The 19,901-nt window shown below is 44.3% G+C and overlaps 1 protein-coding gene across 1 annotated transcript in view; it reads left to right on the top strand.

Annotated features, from left to right (window-relative positions):
- Positions 1–19,901, top strand: part of DNAH11 (dynein axonemal heavy chain 11) — a 3,642,058-nt gene that overhangs the window by 2,065,110 nt on the left and 1,557,047 nt on the right. The window lies entirely within an intron of this gene.

The following is a 19,901-nucleotide window of genomic DNA, read 5'->3' as shown; positions in this document are numbered from 1 at the left end:
CTTCCACCACGCTGTAACACTTGTCACTGCATTTTGTTAATGTTTGAACCGTTTGAGCTAGAAACAAGGCTTTTTTTGTTCAAATCTGCCGATTAGGGTGCAGATGATGAATTATGTGGCTAATGCAGAAAATGTATAATTGTGCGAAAGTCAATGCAGCCAAACAGTCACATAATTCCAGTAGCCCTGCTCATACCTCTGACTAGGTCCACAAGTGCTCCTCAGTGATTGCTTCTTTTTTTGTCTCACTGAGTTCCTAGTTAAGCTTCTATGGAAACGGGGAAGACTAAACCTGAGGTTACCACTCCACAACACAAACTACCATACCACATAATTACTCTCCATGTTATGTTATGTTATGTTATATAGAATTTATTACGCTTACGATTATTCATGAGTATCCTGGTGCGACGCGGTAACAACCTGAGGTTAGAACAGGATTAGTAGGCCTGGCTGAAAAGGTGAGTTTTGAGAAGCTTCTTGAATCGCTGGAAATCCTGGGTGTGGCGCAGTACGACAGGAAGGGCATTCCAACAGGAGGCTACTTTGACTGAAAGAGACCCTTCCGCCCATCCTAGAGTGACGAAAGTGGTGGGTGGTCATCCATAACACATAATCCCCCTCCACTTAATTTCTACACACTAAATACCACATACTTTCTATCCATATAATTTCACTGCACAACATACCACATAATTCCACTACACACAATGTACATACACTCCACTCCAGAAAACATTAGTAAAAATCTTTTGCATTTACAACACCAATAGCTCTAATTCTCGCAAATGTGAAACCTATTACATTGCAAACATTTCTTTAACTAGTAGTCGCGTTTGCAGAGTGGTGGAGAAAGGGTGCTAGGCCTCCGACCAGCACTTAGGAATTCTGCTACATAGAACTTACAGGAGGTACCAGGAAGGCTTCTTGACCCCCAAAGTCCCTCAGGAGTAAATTGGACATCAGCCTCGATCCCATAGTCTGCCAGGAGGCACATTTGCAGAGTGGTGGAGAACAGGGCATGGCCTCCGAAGACCTCTTAGCAATCCCACTGTGTTGGACTTACTGGAGGCAACAAGAGGGGTAGTTGGCCCCCAAGGACATCCTTGGGGGCCAACTACCCCTCCTATTATCTCCAGTAAGTCCGACACAGCAGGATTGCTAAGTTCTCTTCTCAGGCCACACCCCCTTCACACACCACACTTCAAACGCACTCCCTGGCATGCTCCTAGATGGGGATTGAAGTCCTGTCCACTGCTGGGGGTCCTTTAGGGGTCAACAAGCCTACCCCTTACAGTGGGATTGCTGAGAGGTGGACAAAGGCCATGCCCCCTTTCCCCTCCACTCTGCAATTGCATCTCCTGGTGTGTTCTAAGTTGGGGTATTAAGTCCCCTTCATTCTTGAGGGTCCCTGGGGACCAATTAGCCCAACAGGTACCTCCAGTAAATGCCACACACCTGGATTGCTGAGAGTGGTCCAAGGCCAGGCCCCTTTTTCACACCACTCTGCAAACACGGCTCCTGGCACACTGCTGCTCAAGGGATGAAGTTCACTTGTGTCCTGTGATCCTCAGGACACAAGTCAATTTCGGCCCCAGGGACCCCATCCCCCGGGACATGGCCTTTTTATTTATTGGGGAGGGGAGCCGCGTGACCCCCCCTTCCCTAGGCCACTATTGGCCCCAGGGACCCCATTCCCCGGAGCTGGCTTACCATTTAAAAATAATAATAATAATTAATTACAGGGAGGGAGGCCTCGTTGCCCCCCTCCTGGGCCACTTCTGGCCCCGGGGACCCCATCCTCCGGAGCGCGGCCATTCTTTATTTTTTAATTGCTGGGGAGGGGGTCCACGTGGCCCCCCTCCCAGGCCACTTCTGGACGCGCGGACCCCATCCCCGGGGCCTGGCCTCACCGTTTGGGACCGTGGGGGGAGTCCTAATACCCCCCCGGTCCTGCTGGCTCCCCGCCTTCTGCGGGAGCCGGTATTGCTTTTGCACAAGGGGAGCTGCTGACATGCAGCTCCCCTTGTGCAAAAGCAATCCTGCTTTGGTTTTTGGAAGCGAGAGCAGGTTTCCTGCTCTCGCTTTGCTATGGCAGAGCGGGAGCCGTACTCCCGCCCTGCCATAGCAAACGCCAAGGTCCCAACGGTGGGCACCATGGAACATTGCGAGATCCAGCCCTAGGGGGTGGCAGTCCCCAGGGCCATCAAGGCCCCCCCCCAAGTGTTTAAAGCCCTGGGGAAATAGTGATCCCCGGGACCCGGGGATCCGCTACGGACCCCAGTATTTGAATATTTAGCACCCTGGGGGGGTGTTTTTTTTTAATTCAACTTGAATAACCCTGGATGTAGAACGTAGAACTACGCTACGCTTGCGGAGAGTGCGTAGTTTGTGCTGCGCGAATTGCACGTAGCACTGTGCAAAACCACATAGCGGGCATTTTTTGCTTGCTCGCGGTCCTCAGCGTCAAGTTGGCGACTGCGAGCGAGCAAAATCAACATCCCGGCAAGACTTTTTCCTTGTTCCCGATCAGCAACATCAACTTGCCGATCGTGAGCATGGAAAATAAACCTCCAGGCAAGATTCTCAACGTGGGGAGGTCAGGTTTCTCATTGCGAGCTGTCGCATATGCTCCTGACCGCTCACGATGAGAAACTACCAGTCTGCATGCAGAATACTGCCGCTCGAGTACAAATCTACTAGAGCGGCAGAAAATGACCATTTGCACTGTGCAAGATGCCGTTTGCAATGATTGCATAGTGCGTCACTGTGCAATCAGTGCGAACAGCATTTTCCCTATTGCACTAAGCAGTTCGCGTAGTGCAAAGTGCACTTCGCGTAGCTACGCGTAGCGCTACTATGCAAACTAAGCCCAGGGTTAAACTTAAGCTGCAGGGAGGTGGCGGTCCCCGGAGTTTGGGGGGCCCACAAGGCTCCCCACCCATATTAATGAATGCCCTGGGAGATGGTGGTCCCGGGGCAGCGTGCCGGGGGCAGTACCCCCCCACACATTATTTTTAAACCCCGGGGAGGTGGTAGTCCCTGGGGCTGCGGGGGCCCCCGCGGGGCCTGCTAATTGTTTGGAAATTGCCCTCGGACCTGGCCCACCCGGGGGCTTATACAAAACGAAGCCCAAGAGCCAGCGCTTTGTTTTTTTTTTTTATCCAGGTTCTCGCACCCAGCGCAAATTTGGCTGATTTTGTTTTAAAAAAAAGTTTTTGGGGACCCCCTAAGAAGGCCTAGGGGGTCAGGGTGTTTGTACCCTGCCCCCTGTTATAATCTAGTAAGTGATTAATGCATCCTCTCTGTTGTTGCCCTTTCCCTTTCTGCTCAGTCTATGTGATGTTATCAGAATGTTGAGTGTGTTTTAGTGGAAGAAGGAATCAATTGGTGTGGAAGGGCTGAGCGGCAAGGAGGCTGCTCCTGGTGGGGCATTGTATGTGGCATAGCATTAGACATAACTTGGATCCCATCTGAAGAATAAAGCTGTGATCCTAATATACATCACTGGACTTCGTATCCTTCATTTAATTGTAACACTGGCGACGATTTTAAAGAACCTGTGTGCTACTTCAATGAGATTTGACTTTTAAAACTGAAGAAATTACAACCTGTGGATTTGAACAAACCTGGCTCCCCTAATGCCCCACCAGTGACCATTTCATTGGTCGCCCCAGCCAGTAAGTGCCAGTTTGTCTTAGACTTTCCTTCGTTGTCTTAAAGCCTGCCTGTCTTTGCTGAACTGTTCCTGTCCTGTAACATGTTGATAGAGAACATCATCTGTGACCTGGATATTACTTACCTGTACTAGAGTGTACTGTACAATTGGATTTGGGTTGGTTCCTTCTGCCCGTTTGATTTTGGGAACGATTTACCAGTGATCTAAGGTGTCAGTTCCTACCTGCCTGCCTGCTGTCCACTGCCTGCTTGTCTTGGAGATGTGCCCTCTTGCTCTTTTGGACAGTCCCAAATTAGCGATCTGCTCCTACCTACTTGTTTGTTGCCTGCCTCTCCTGTTTTTGGAGGGCTGTTCTTTGTCTACCTGTCTGCACTGCTCCCTGTTTCCCTGGCATTATCTTTGTACCGCTCTTCTGCAACTGTCCAATTTTTGATGCTGTGATGCTAACTACCACTCTCTTGCCTGGTGAGAGTTTTACCACATTTTGCACTTTTCTGTGCTGCAGCTGGAAAGGGAATACCCTGACTTTGAGTACACAGTGTCTGTCTTGGAGAGCAGCGTCTGCACTGAGGTGTCATCGTAACTGTCATGTAGAGGGTGCCACAGAGCCTTCCCTCTTCATGATAAGTGTTTGTTTTTGTGTTAGTGCACACTGCGTGGTGTTTGTCACAACATTACCATTACCAACGTTTTTGTGATTTCGCTGTGCCACACATCTTCAAAATTATAATTTAAACCGTCTCCTACCTTCAACTGTCTCGGTGTTGCCAGCGCGAGCTCCGCTTTCCTCTCGCGCAGCACACTGCCGTTTGCTTTCTTTGTTGCATGCAAAGACGTGCTGTGAGCCACCTGGCTCTGTCTCTGCAGCGTGTCGCCATCCTTTGGTTGGCGGAAGCCACAATCCTCACAATGTGCTGCGTGCATGAAGCGCATCCCACCGAAGAACCCAGTTTTGCCAACCAAGTGTTTTTTTTTCTTCTCACTTGGGTGAACAATAAAGTTTATTACAGCCTAGTCGTTCACCGGTCCTTCCTGCATTTGCCTCCGTGGTGTTACTCTTTTGGTCGTCTGGTTCCTGTGCCTTCCGCATGTTGTTTCTGCATCCACATTTGACTTTAAAGTCATTTCAAGAGTTCCTCGTCTGCGGCAATGTCGACCTGTTTATCTGCTCGGTTTTTTTCAATGGAATACTTTATGCAGTTCTATCTTATTTCCTGGTGAGACTCTGGCGCAATGCTGCTTACAACATCCTAAAGGAACGAAGGTACTGTTTTCTTGGTTTGCGGCTCACATGTTCCAGACTTTAGCTATTTACTGACAACGGTGACTACCTTCTTTATTTTGGCTTGTTGTTTTCTAGGGACACTGCATTTTTCATAATGTTGTCGTTTGTGCTCAAATGCTTTTATTGTGTCATTTCTTAAGGTTCAATTTCATGTATGTTTCTTATGTGATGATTGTACCATTCACTAGTACCTGATTCTGTATTTGTATGAGAGGGGGTGAGAGAGTGCAGTGTCCTTGTTTTGTTTCTGTATGAATAGAGGGAGAGAGAGTGTAGTGTCCCTGGTCATGTTAGTGTATGCCTTTGAGTAATTTTGCCTCATTGTGAGGTGTTGGGACTGTGCGTTGTGGGTGCACACATGAGAAGACTCCTTCTTTTGAAGCTTCTCCGATTTGCCTGTTTTGGTTTTACCTTCTGAATTGGTTGTTCCCTCATGTGAGGTGTTGGACTGTCCATTACGGGTGCGCATATGAGAGGGCTAAATTCTGTGTAGCTTCTCTGACTAACTTGTATTGGATGTACCCTGTGAATGGTTGTTGCCTCGTGAGAGGTGTTTGGACTGTGCGTTACGGGTGCGCACATGAGAAGACTCCTTTCCTTTTTAGCTTCTCTGGATTTACCCTTGTTTTGGGAAGATGAGAATGCTTGTTAGCTTCTCTGGATTCACCCTTGTTTTGGAATGATGTGAATGCTCTTAAGCTTTTCCGGATTTACCCTTGTTTGGTAAGAAGAGAATGCCTTTTAGCTTCTCTGGATTTACTCTTGTTTTTGGTTGAGGTATTTGTATCACCCAGTGGTTAGGGGTTGCAATATTACCCTTATGTTTTGAATCTTTGTGTTATTCTTAAGCTCGTTGACTTTTTGTATGTGTGTATGTCCACCTCCGCACATTCTATTTATAACTAGTCATATTGCATGTATGTATATTGATCTCGCATGCTTGTATTTTTACAATTCATATGAGGGGGGATGTGTTATAATTTAGTAAGTGATTAATGCATCCTCTCTGTTGTTCCGCTTCCCCTTGCTGCTCTGTCTATGTGATGTCATCAGAGTGTTGAGAGTGTTTGAGTGGAAGAAGGAATCAATTGGTGTGGAAGGGCTGAGCGGCAAGGAGGCTGCTCCTGGTGGGGCATTGTATGTGGCATAGCATTAGACATAACTTGGATCCTACCTGAAGAATAAAGTGGTGATCCTAATATACATCTATGGACTACGTATCCTTCATTTAATTATAACACCCCCTTTTCTAATTGTTATCTTCTTTTTTCTGATTTATTGTGACTCGGTTACCAAGTCACAAGATGGCTGCGAACACATTCTATTTTGGGGTGGTCAGCCAATCAGAAGTCAGCTCATGCTTGGGAGGAGTCACAACTACTCCTCGGTGCTAAGATATCAATATTTTGCTTTTTTTAATTTCTCAGGAACTACGTAACGGATTTACACCATTTGGAAAAAAAGGTCGCTTTCTGAACCAAGAGCTACCTTTTTGCCAAATTTGGTGTAATTCCGTTCAGCAGTTTGGGCTGTAGCCTGTTCCAATTTTTCCTGTGGAAATAAACATGGGGAAACGTGTTTTGGGACCCCCTTTTTTCTCGGCCCCCGCTTGATGAAGAACCCCGAAACTTTCAGGACAGGAGCTCACTGGATTTCCCCATTTGTTTTGAAAATTTCGTGAAGATTTGTCAAACAGCGCCAAAGATATTGGCAAAAACAAAAACGCTTTCCCTATAGAAACTAGATCCTGACTATAACTACCTACCGACGACCGCCAGTAGGTAATATATATATGTATATATCCTACTCACTCCTCAAAAAGGATGACAACACCGTGTGTGTTTTTTAAATTTTTATTTTCGGCCACAATCAAACATGTTACGACTGCGCAGCAGTCTTGCTTACTGAGCAGTCCGCAGTCGAAACGCGTTTGATGGGGGCTGAAAATTAATTTGGAAAAACCGCACACGGCGTCGTCATCCTTTTTGAGGAGTGAGTAAGATATAACGGGACACGCTCTCGTGTGGTCCTTATCGATGACACAACTTTCGTTTTGGAGGTGACAATTGCTGCACGAGGGAAAGTACAGAGGAATATATGCATATATATATATATATATATATGAGAGTAACCTTCCTCGAAGAAAAAGGCAAAGGCCCAAAATGGGGACAAATGAAGTCTTTTTAATCTGGAACGGCGATTTCAGCGGGCGTATGCATTTCGGCCATGTGGCCTCGTCAGCGCCCAGAATGTAGTGGGAGGGTGAGTTGAAATGCTGTTGCAAGTTGATGTCCCAGTTAAATGCAAGTTGGCTCCACCTGCTGTTAGTTTTTGCATGGTGGAGTGCACTACAGGTCCCAGCATGCAATGTTCCTGCAGGGACCACCGCGGAGCAGCGGAACCAGGAGAGTCCTCGAGCAGCTCTCACCCAGTGTCCCGAGCTGCCATCCATATCAGCGAGGCTTCTCGCGTCCCCAAACTGCACAATCACCACCTTCCAGCATATCATCCACGGGGGCGAGAACAGCAGTGTGTCCCGCCCAATGCGGAGTTCAGTGACTCCGACACCGCTTGTTTTCCTCCAGTCGTGTAGTGATGGGCTCAGTCTTTCCGATACATCGGACCAAGGTAAGCTCTGCCGAGACAGAACAGCGCCAGCGTTGACCTCGCCCAAGGTGTGCAGGGACCTCTGATGCACGTCGCAGGCTCACTGTGCAACATTGGTATGAGAGTAACCTTCCTCGAAGAAAAAGGCAGAGGCCCAAAATGGGGACAAATGAAGTCTTTTTAATCTGGAACGGCAATTTCAGCGGGCGTTTGCATTTCGGCCATGTGGCCTCATCAGCGCCCAGAATGTAGTGGGAGGGTGAGTAGAAATGCTGTTGCAAGTTGATGTCCCAGTTAAATGGAAGTTGGCTCCACCTGCTGTTAGTTTTTGCATGGTGGAGTGCACTACAGGTCCAAGCATGCAATGTTCCTGCAGGGACCACCGCGGAGCAGCGGAACCAGGAGACCCCTCGAGCAGCTCTCACCCAGTGTCCCGAGCTGCCAACCATATCAGCGAGGCTTCTCGCATCCCCAAACTGCACAATCACCACCTTCCGGCATATCATCCACGGGGGCGAGACCAGCAGTGTGTCCCGCCCAATGCGGAGTTCAGTGACTCCGACACCGCTTGTTTTCCTACAGTCGTGTAGTGATGTGCTCAGTCTTTCCGATACATCGGACCAAGGTAAGCTCTGCCGAGACAGAACAGCGCCAGCTTCCTTTGGCTCCTTTCGCTGGCATGGCGCTCTGTCAGCAGTGCGTTACCTCGCGACTGAGCCCGGCTGCCGTAAATTTCCACACACTTCCCAGAGGGAAAAGAATAGGTCGCACTCTGGCTTTCAGTTTCCAAATCTTTTGATGTTTTTATTTCCCCAGGTTTCAAGTACTCCTGGAACAAACAAACCAGCACGTTTCGGTCTCCAATGAGACCTTGCTCACGGTCTCAAGGTCTCACTGAAGACCGAAAAGTGTTGGTTTGTTTGTACCTGTGGAAATAAAAACATCAAAAGATTTGGAAACGGAAAGCCAGAGCGCAACGAAGTGTGTGGATATATATATATATATATATATATATATATATATATATATATATATATATATATATATATATATATATATATATATATATGTCTACATATGTCTATATATATATTCACTGAAAAAACCATAGGTTATAGACCATATATAGTTAGGAATTAGCATTTAAAAAACCTTATTTTACTCACACAATACCATTGAAATTCCATATATAGTTAGTTGCACTAACTATATATCGCGCACCCGCAATCCACTGCTGATGATGTCACATATTACATCATTCATGACATGGTCAGTGACATCACTGATGACATCACTGATGACATCTCAAATGACATCACTGATGACATCACTGATGACATCTCATTTGACATCATTCTTGTGCTATTACGATAAACCTCTTCAGACTCTAATATAACCTTAGATACACTCAGTGTATACAGACACTCACACACTGTCACTCATCCATGGAGTTACTCACACACCTAGTCAGTCATGCAAAGAAACAATCTCACCTCCATTTCCTCAACTATACAGTTATACACACCTTACTTATTCAAACATATACTAACACATATTTACTCTCTTATACAATCCCTGATACAAGTTCACAATGATCCATACAGCCACTCACACATTCAGTGGCTCTCATGCACAGTTATTTATATATGCCAACTCTCACATGTACTGTGTTTTACATATGTACTTACTATGACATGTTTTGTAGCTTTGAGATATCCATTCACTCATCAATACACTCATGCACACAGTCAACCGCCCATGTAGCTGTTTCCACATGCACTCTTGAACTCATACACCTAGTGAATCAACTGCTCACACATCTATGCACAGAGTCACACACCTCCCAGCCACCCCCACACAAACTCAATCTCCCATACAAATACTTGGGCAACCAATCAATAACACATATAACCTCTCGTATAGCTAATGATCAACACATGCAGCAGTTTACATCACAACAGACATACTGATGCACACATTCAGACAGTTTAGTCACTAACCCATGCATTTAGTACGACACATTTATTCACTCACTCATACAGTCAGTCACGCACCTACTAAAACCTTCATCCAGACACTTATACATCCACTCATTCTTCAATATATCAAACATATTTAAACTTTACAGAAACACACAGTCACTGGATGATGTCATCAGTGATGTCATCAGTGATGTCATTTGAGATGTCATCAGTGATGTCATCAGTGATGTCATTTGAGATGTTATCAGTGATGTCATTTGAGATGTCATCAGTGATGTCATCAGTGATGTCATTTGAGATGTCATCAGTGATGTCATCAGTGATGTCACTGACCATGTCATGAATGATGTAATATGTGACATCATCAGCAGTGGATTGCGGGTGCGCGATATATAGTTAGTGCAACTAACTATATATGGAATTTCAATGGTTTTGTGTGAGTAAAATAAGGTTTTTTAAATGCTAATTCCTAACTATATATGGTCTATAACCTATGGTTTTTTCAGTGAATTTTTGAGGTTTTTTAAATGCTAATTCCTAACTATATATGGTCTCTAACCTATGGTTTTTTCAGTGAATATATATATATATATATAACATCTCTATGGCAAAATGAAACCCCTCATTTTGTTCCATTGCAAATTAAATGTTTTAAGTGTTAACACTTTATTCCAATCAAGATGACTTCAGGTGTGCCATACTTTTGTCATAAGTAAGACTGTTAGCGCTCTAGTTGTTCTTTAGAACACTCTGGGACATTCTGTCACTGGGCTATAGTTGGGCTACATCTGGCTGATATTTGGGCTACATTTGGGCTCTTTTGTCTCTGGTGGCCATCTTTGGGCTACATTGGGCTACATTGGGCTACATTGGGCTACATTGGGCTCCAACATATATATAGCCCAATGTAGTCCAATATATATTTTTTAAAGTTAATTTTCGTAAAAACCACTGGAGCATATATCTTGAGACATAGCAAAGGCACATCGGGCTACCAGTCCCTACAATTTTGCCAAGTTTTGTGGAAATCCATTCAGCCGTTCGAGCTAAAAGTGAGTCCAACCGCCCTATGGAAAACTCAATGTTAAAAACACGTTTTGGGACCCCCCTGTTTTCTCGGCCCCCGCTTGACGAAACCCCCCCAGATTTTTAGGGGCTGCTCAGAAACAAGATGTGCCATTTTCCTGAAAATTTCAGCCAATTCCATCGACAAACGCCAAAGTTATTAGACATAGAATTTTCAGAAATCCCATAGAGAAAAAATCCTAACTATATATACCTACTGGCTATCGCCAGTAGGTAATATATATAACATTTCTATGGCAAAATGAAACCCCTCATTTTGTTCCTTTGCAAATTAAATGTTTTAAGTGTTAACACTTTATTCCAATCAAGATGACTTCAGGTGTGCCATACTTTTGTCATAAGTAAGACTGTTAGCGCTCTAGTTGTTCTTTAGAACACTCTGGGACATTCTGTCACTGGGCTATAGTTGGGCTACATCTGGCTGATATTTGGGCTACATTTGGTCTCTTTTGTCTCTGGTGGCCATCTTTGGGCTACATTGGGCTACATTGGGCTACTTTGGGCTACATTGGGCTCCAACATATATATAGCCCAATGTAGCCCAATATATATTTTTCAAAGTTAATTTTCGTAAAAACCACTGGAGCATATATCTGAGACATAGCAAAGGCACATCGGGCTACCAGTCCCTACAATTTTGCCAAGTTTTGTGGAAATCCATTCAGCCGTTCGAGCTAAAAGTGAGTCCAACCGCCCTATGGAAAACTCAATGTTAAAAACACGTTTTGGGACCCCCCTTTTTTCTCGGCCCCCGCTTGACGAAACCCCCCCAAATTTTCAGGGGCTGCTCAGAAACAAAATGTGCCATTTTCCTGAACATTTCAGCCAATTCCGTCAACAAACGCCAAAGTTATTAGACATAGAATTTTCAGAAATCCCATAGAGAAAAAATCCTAACTATATATAACTACTGGCTATCGCCAGTAGGTAATGTCTATATATATATATCCCAGATTGAGTGCTCTGAATGCACCACAAGGACTCCGGAGATATGTGCTTTTTCCGATGGTTTTTAATGTATTGGCATGGCAGTATGATGCGTTTTGGCCCCCACGGGTGGCCTTGCTCACATAACACAACGCGCTGCAAGAAAATATATATATACATATATATATATAGAGAGAAAGAGATGTAATTATATAAAATCAAGCGCAACTTCAAATGGCCACATCATATTGTAATGAAAATAGTCTTAAAATAAATGTCATAAGTCTTAGACAATGTTCTTCGGGAGTAGGATGAAAAATCTTAGGCCATTTGTTCTGGAAGCCACAAAATTGGAAGAAATATGCTTCCTACCCTATTTGAGCTCCAAAAGTATCTAGCAAATTGGGCTTCAAATTACGTGTTGAAGGTGTCTTGAAGAAATCTGAGGTATGATATAATTCAATCCACCCCTTTATCATGGCAGATGGTAAGAAATGTTCCTCTCTTACCAGCAAGGTAGACAAGGCTAAGGTAGGCACCCAGATCACAATCAAGGCATAATTATGGAAACTAGACAAAAATGCTGAAAAAAATCGCAATTGCAAGGTCGTTTTGGAAAAAGAACTGTCCTCTTACAGTGAGACTACCCCCCAAAGTCCCCGGAAATGGACATAATCCATAGTTATGTCCAGACCTGATGCAGATCGGCACCTTTACAATAGACCAATTGTACTGCATCTTCAATCAATTAACTAGTTGGTAGAGCATGGAGAGAACATGAAAAACTGAGTAAGCCATCAAGGCTCAAAGACAGGTGGCAATCAGAAGCTAGAAATCCCGGATTAGCAGTTATTTTAAAGGAGCAACACCTAAAGTAAAACTAAGCCATGAGTATGTCAAATAGCAGGTCAAAGCCAGGTGGGGGGTCTTGAGGCATTTTGGGAAATCTTGGTGCCTCCAAACTAACAGATCTGTTTGACACCTCACTGTACCACAACTATACCCAATGACTTTAGAAACTTATCAAGAGCATAGACTTGTTGTACTTGTCAGGTATGGGACTCCTGCCAATTTAACCTGTCCTGATGAAAAGGAATCAGGAGAGAACTGATAGGTGCCTGAGGACATCCTTAATTTTTTGACGATTTGTTCATTCTATGCCAAAATCAGAATCGGTGCAATTGCGAAGGAAGGAAGGCCTGGAGCAAGGTATTGATTCCTTGAGTTATTTGATGATTTGCCTCTGCTAAGTAACAGGAATAATAGCACAATATCTGGCCAAAAGCTTGGGGTTAAGGGCGATGTTCATCCCAAACCCAAGTATTGAGAAGTACATAAACAACAGCAGGATGAAATAATGCCAGTTTACGACAGGCCACCTCTTCCTGGTGCTGAAAATGGTAGCCTAAAGTCCCCTGGATTCACTGTGCAACTAAGGCATACTGGATACCTGATGTCTTAATGTAGAATTATGTTTAAATAAGCACCTTGTATCTTTTCTTCTTTTGACAAATGTAAAGATGTATGCTTGGATTCTTGAGGCCGCAAGGGAATGTAGATTATACACATAATATACATAAGAAAGGTTTGTATAACCTACTTTATGATTTTAGTTCATGCTTTTAATTATTTGCATTGTGTACTCTTTTTGGAGAAAGTCATCCTTCCGAAAACAACTAAATTAAAGAAAAAAATAAGAATACAACCTGTGAATGAGTAATGCTGACTGAACGGCACCAATCGCATGCTGGCATCATCCTAACTTCGTCTGCATGAATCAATTTTGCTTTTGCACAAATTGCTTTTGTGAATTTGCACATGTCCTCCTTCCTCCCTCCCCCCCTCCCCCTCCCCTATCTACACAAGCAAGGATTCGTGAATACGGATTTCTAAATTGGACACTACTAGTACTTTGGACGGCGCCTCGAACAATTAGTCCTGCCGGTTATTCGCCGGGGACATGTGCACGCATAAACAATATACTAATAATCACATCACCCCCCTTATCCTTTGGAAATGGACACTGATGGGTTTATTCCAGGGCAAATGTAATTGCATTGCTCGCATCCAGACCCCCCCCCCCAATATGACTGAGCCTTCGTTCTTCTACACTTTAGATTTCACATCCAGTAGGTGAATGAAATTGCAACTCATCATTTGCCTGTTCGCGTTATTCCAAAAATGTGCAGTGTAGCATAGCCCAATCGGTGTTAAATACCAGAGCGACAGCGCAGGGAAACAATGGGACTCTTGTTAGCACCCATTCAATCTGTGACATCTCTCTGTGACAGAGTTAATTGCTGCCATTGTTAGCCCTCTATGACAGCGAGTTAACTATAAGAAAAATTAACAGATGAGCATGCTTTGAGTTGTTAACAGAGGTTAATTTGTTTAATTTCTGTATATTCATGTCATTTTACATGTCTGCGTGCGTATTGTGCCTCACTGTCAGGCGTCACTTCTGTTCTAGGCAGTGCAGTGACAAAGTAAGGACCTTGAACTGATGAATTGTGAAACTATGACAGTTGCGAACACCTTTTAGAGGTCTCTTGTTTTATGACCATTGCAGTATTGAATAAAGGCAATAGTTATTTTGTTCTAAAAATACTGATGGCTGCCTTTACAGAGCAGAGGCCGTATCATGAACATATGTGATGGCTCAGTGAAGATTCGAGCTCCTATTTTTATGCGTTTGCACTTTCAAAAGGTACACCATTAACCGAGGAACCATGCCAATTCCAATAAAAACCCTACTGTGACCCCCTGCTTAAAAGTCTGAAATCTATCCCTGTAGGTTTAGTCCCATGTTTACAGTATATTCTCAACTTTCGAGTAATTTACAAAGAATCACAGTAATACTGCTGCAAACCTACAACTGTGTGTATTCTTCAAGAAGGGAATGTTCTATAATTTACCTAGGAATCAGGGTAAGCAATCATAACAGAACAAATTAAATTAAGGAAACAATCCTATAGAGGAGAGTTAATGTAAAAATTATTAACATCAACAACATATAATACATGTATACTGTTAGACATGGCATCCTTGGTGTGGTTTCCCCTGACTTTAAGCATCTGTCTCCTGTAATTTTGAGAGGATGCTGGATTTCGTTTTTTGCTGGCTTAGAATGTATGGGCTCTTTGTCGCTGCTAATCAGTGTCAAAGTGCAAGTGCTCCCTAGGGAAATTGTTATGATCAAATGCTACCAGTTGGCCTGCAGCTCTGAATGTGACACCCACATGAGTAGCCCTGTAAATGTATCTCAGACCTGCCACTGCAGTGTCTGCATGTGCAGTTTTAAATTGCCATGTCGACCAGGCAAGTGCACCCACTTTCCCGGCCCTAACCTTCCTTGTTCTTAAATGTCAGGCACCCCTCAGGTATGCCCACGTTACCCCCATGGGCAGAATGCAGTGTATGTGAAAGGTAGGATATGTAATGGTGTGTGTGACGTCCTGATAGTGAACTACTGTGTATTTCGTTTTTCACTATTGAAATGCTATATGTCCCATAGGCTAACATGGGAGTTGCTTTGCAACATCTTACAAGTATAACTTCCATTGGGACAAGATCGAGAAATGGAGTTTAGGCTCCCTGAACTCGGAATGTAATATCTTTTTAGGGAGATTTTTTTTTAATTTTGTGTTTGAAAATGCCACTTTTAGAAAGTAGACATTTTCTTATTTAACCAATCTGTGTGCCTCTGCTGTTTGTGTATTAACTATCTGGTTTTGGAGTGACTGGAGCTGGGGGATGCATTTACTGTAGACAAAATGATTCAGAAAAGGGGGTGGTGATGAACAGAGTGCCTGAATTAAGCAGACCACTCTTACCCAGTCCAAAGATCAGGGCTTGATCCATCACCGTTTTTTAGCTCACTGCACCATCCCAGCTCAGAACTTGGCTATATGCAAATTAGTCTGTTCCTGTCCCAGTGCATGATGGGAACAGGGCAAACCAAACTACCAAGCCAATTCTTGTACTGGGAAGGAAACAAGCTTCCGGGGACCGGTTTCTGCCATTTCAGGCGTCGTCGGCCCGGCTTGCTTGAATCTACTTGAATTTACTGTAGACAGCCACAAGGGGGTTGTGGTGTGTCCTGCCTTTCCCAAGTGACTAATAGTTCAGATGAATAGGCCCGGTCTGCATTTAGAGTGACGGAAGGAGTTTTTACTGGGCAGTGTCTCCTCTCCACAATGCTACCTCCACCTCTTGTAGATAAGCTGGGACAGAGAGGGCAGAACTGGTTGGACTGGGCTCAGAGACCCTTGCCACAAAGAGAACACAGAGAACATGAGGTATAAGCATTGGACCTCAAACTCCAGGTTATCAGATCACTTCTGGACACAAGAAGAACCTCTGCCAAGGAGAAGAGCTGCAGAGCTGTAAGGAGGAGTACAGCCAATATACTGTGTGTGTTTTGCTGGGTTAGCCTGCAGTTTGGTCTTCTGCCAAGTAGAAAACAAAGACTGGAACTTTGCTGTGAACCTATGTGAAGAAGAGTCTCCTAGGGCCTGTGTTTGCTGGCCTCCAGTTCGGAAGTCTCAGTGACACAAAGACTTCATCTGCAACCCACTGGCCAGCACCTGGACTTTTCTTTGGACTCCTGCATTCAAAAGGGCACCCATTCCTGGTCCTGGTCCCTGAGAAATGTGTGGTTGGTGCTGCAAATCAAGAAGAACAACGCCCAACACACCAGTGATGCTACAACCTTCACCAGGGCCAGGAGGCACCGCTTATGAAATGCACAACACACTGCCTCACCTGCAACGCAGCTCCACCGCCCTTCCACACCTGCCGACACCTGCAGGTATCAGCCTTACTGATGCCAACGCTCGCACCGACACCGTCACCGCCAACAACAGCATCCAAATGATTGCTGAGCCAAGAACGGATGAGGGTGACTTCACAAACTCTTCGAAAGTCGCATTGCCACTGGAACCGATGCCTCAACACCGTTGTCTCCTAACTTCCCCTATCCTGGATTCAACGATTTATTTCCTCACGCCTCGGTAGCGATACCTCACCTCCACAATGCCGTACATTGCCTGTTGAATCCGTTTTTTCCAAGGTACTGTTGTTTGGAGGTCCATGAGACTCAGTGCCCGACTCCACGCAGCTCTCAGTTGGGGCCGTACTTTGGCTTTCTGCCTGTGCTATATTATAATAGCCTGAAGTGGAGTGATTTGTTTCTGCTAGTGCTACTTTTGAAGTAACTGTTCTAGAAGTGATATCTTGACACATGTATGTTGGATTATTGTCATTTTGGTCTTGCTTGGTTTATATTATGACACTTTATTTTTCTAAACTTTGGAGGTGTCTATTGGTGGTGTTTTCATTGTATTACTGTGTGTTTAAAGTACAAATTTCCTTTGGGATAAGCTTGTCTGCTTGTGCCATGCTACCAAGGGGTGAGCAGAGGTTATGGCTTGGCAGTTCGGGCTGGACTGTACCCATGAGGACCAGGGTGAAGACTGATTGGCATATGGCTCAGTCCAAACTGTGGTAGCATAGTGAGCAAAAGGGCGATTGTTTAAACCCAGATCCGTGATAGGGGATGAGTGGTTGAAAAGTTTCAGCACTCCGTCCATCATCTTGTTGTGTTTGCTATGTTCGCCCTAAGTTGCCAAGGGTATGCCCAGACATGGGTCCCTTGCTTGCTGTGCCACTGGATTAAAGCTAGCCTGACTGATGAGGGGTAATACAGCGAAACCGGTCCCAGGATGCTTGTTTTCCGGTCCAGGGAGGACCTGGCCTGGCAGTTCGGGCTGTACTGTTCCCATGAGGAACAGGTTCAAGACTGATTTGCATATGGCTAGGTCCAAATTGGGGTGGCATAGTCAGATAAAGAACAATGGATTAAACACAGATCTGTAAGTGAGGGTGAGTGGTTGAAATATTTCAGCACTCCGTCCATATTCTTGTTGTGTTTGCTATACAGGGATTAACAAACTCCTCACAAGAACACTGCAGGTTGTCCAAAATGCAGCAGCCAGAGTAGTCCTCAACCTTCCACATCACAATTAGTCCTCATCACACCACACCTTATGGAACTCCACTGGCTCTCAACACACACATTTGCACACTATAAACACCTACAACGCTCTGCACAACACTCGCCCTTCCTATCTGACCAGCCACATTGTCTTCCACCAACCTTCCAGACACCTCTACTCGGCTAGTGTCTCACGATCGCATACACCATGCATACACAAAAGCAGAGAAGTAGGACTCATCTTCTCCTACCTGGCTCCTAAAGCCTGGAATTACCACCCACAACATATCACCACTACCTCCGCTCTTCTTGACTTTTCCAAGATGCTAAAGTCTTGACTTTTCAAGTAATCCCCAGGGCTGGCATCCCACACCTGCTACAGAGTGCACAGATACCCTCAAAGGTAATTAGGGCACTATTAAAAGACTAATATCACAGCAATAAATATTAAGGAAAAGTAACTTTTAGAAAGTTATATTTTACTTGCCTGATCTGTCATAAGGCTAACATGCCTTAATCTCTGTCAATTCCCAGCCTGTGGCCAGCCCTGGAAGAGGTGTGAACTTCCTCCCAAAAGCACAAAATAAATAGGCTGAGCTGAATGTGGAGCGATGACTCTTCTGAGCGCCATAGTATATGCAGGGTATGGGCTGTAGTCAATCTGTTGAGACCACAGTGTAAAATCCTGCTGGACAGGTCTGTTGGGCTACATGTAACACTTTGGGGACCTTTAAAGGGAGAGAACAGTATGCCAGGACAATTCTTGTGTATTCCATTGTCTGGATGCTGAAGGACCCTGCTCTTGTCCTACCAGAATTCTGTCTCTGGGTTTTTTGGGGGTAGAGGGCTTGCTGGAAATTGGAATTTACTGTTAGATGTTGGAGGACACTAGGACTGCCATAGCGCACTTACAGGCCCATTTCCAGAGCCAAAGTTTAGTGTGGCCAAAGATCTTCACAATCTTAGATTTGCAATGGCATATTGGATTTTGAGCTTGTTTGCAGTAATGTAAATAGGAACTACTAAAAATGTAGGTAGGTCAGGGTCTAGAAACAATTACTTCACTGGTCAGAAAGAAGCTAAGACTATCTTAGGGTGACCCGCACCCACAACCTGGTAACCCCACAACGCTAGACACTCACCCAGCCTTCCTCAAAAATAATGCTGGGCTTGAGGGCCATGAAAATGTACTCCTGTAGTTGTTTGGGCACCAAAAGAAATTTTGGACATTTTTCAATAAGTTTGGTCAAGAGCTTCAAGGGGGCTGACCGTGATGATTATCGGACTGTCAGTTCAACAGAGTCAGAATGAATTTCAGGTTTGGCCCGCTTGAAGAAGAATTTCATTCATATTGTTTCATGTTTTTGATCCTAAATACTTTACATACTTTCTCTAAGTTAAGCCTGTCTTCCCTGTACCAAAGTTACAGGAGGTTGTGCTCAGACTTAAATTAGTGAACAATTGAATGGATCAGAGAGAGATTGTATTGCTTGTTATGGACACTTATCCACCCCAACTAATAAACCACTTTCTCACAATAAGTATATGACTCTTTTTCTGCTTGGATAAAAAGGGTACTAAATCTTCTGAGAAGTTTGAGGGCTAAGTATGAAACACAGAGCAAGTAGGGTTCAGAATCTTAAATAGATTCATATTATTCACTGCATGGTTGATGTTGCCATTCAAGCACTCTTAGTTAGAAAAACATTCGTTTTCACAGTCATTAAGAGTGTTCTTAAGTATCAGGACTTTCTCTGCCTAATTAGCCTTCCATCATTAGGTTTATTGCAGAATCTCTTTTGACGGTCAGGAGCAGCTTTAAAAGATTAATGTCTAATAAAGCTAGGCCTGATAGTTTTTGAAGATGCAACTAGCGTTTCCTGGAAGGCAATCCAAATCTTTTTCATGTTCATGTAGTCATGAAGAAATAGGTTCGACTTTTAGTCTCTGCATATGAGAGTGTTGGAGTCTTCTGTTTGGAAACAAATTTGTGACTGCCTTGAAAACATCTCCTTTCTTTTTTCAGTAATTGACTGCTGAAAAAGTAAAAAAAAAAAAGCATTCTAGCCAACATAATGGTATTATCCCAACCAAACGAAATGTCCTCTCCCTAGACATTGTGGTATTCATCCACTCACTCTTCGGATGTGATAAGGTGTTCACCGCGGTTATCTGTTTATGCTCTACCAAACCCTACTTTTAAGATTTATGGCCTGCCCTAGCTTATGCTGTGTCTAGTTGTCACCTTTTTGTGCGGATCTAATTGATTCAGTCTCGTCGACCCCCTTCCTGGCTTTTTTCTACACACAACCTTTACTTCCATGCTGTAAAGGTGTATTA

The sequence above is a fragment of the Lissotriton helveticus genome, chromosome 10, assembly GCF_964261635.1.
Source record: "Lissotriton helveticus chromosome 10, aLisHel1.1, whole genome shotgun sequence".
In the NCBI taxonomy this organism is placed as follows: domain Eukaryota; kingdom Metazoa; phylum Chordata; class Amphibia; order Caudata; family Salamandridae; genus Lissotriton; species Lissotriton helveticus.
Note: the sequence above shows the minus strand (reverse complement) of the source record. Positions and strands in the feature narration are given on the sequence as shown.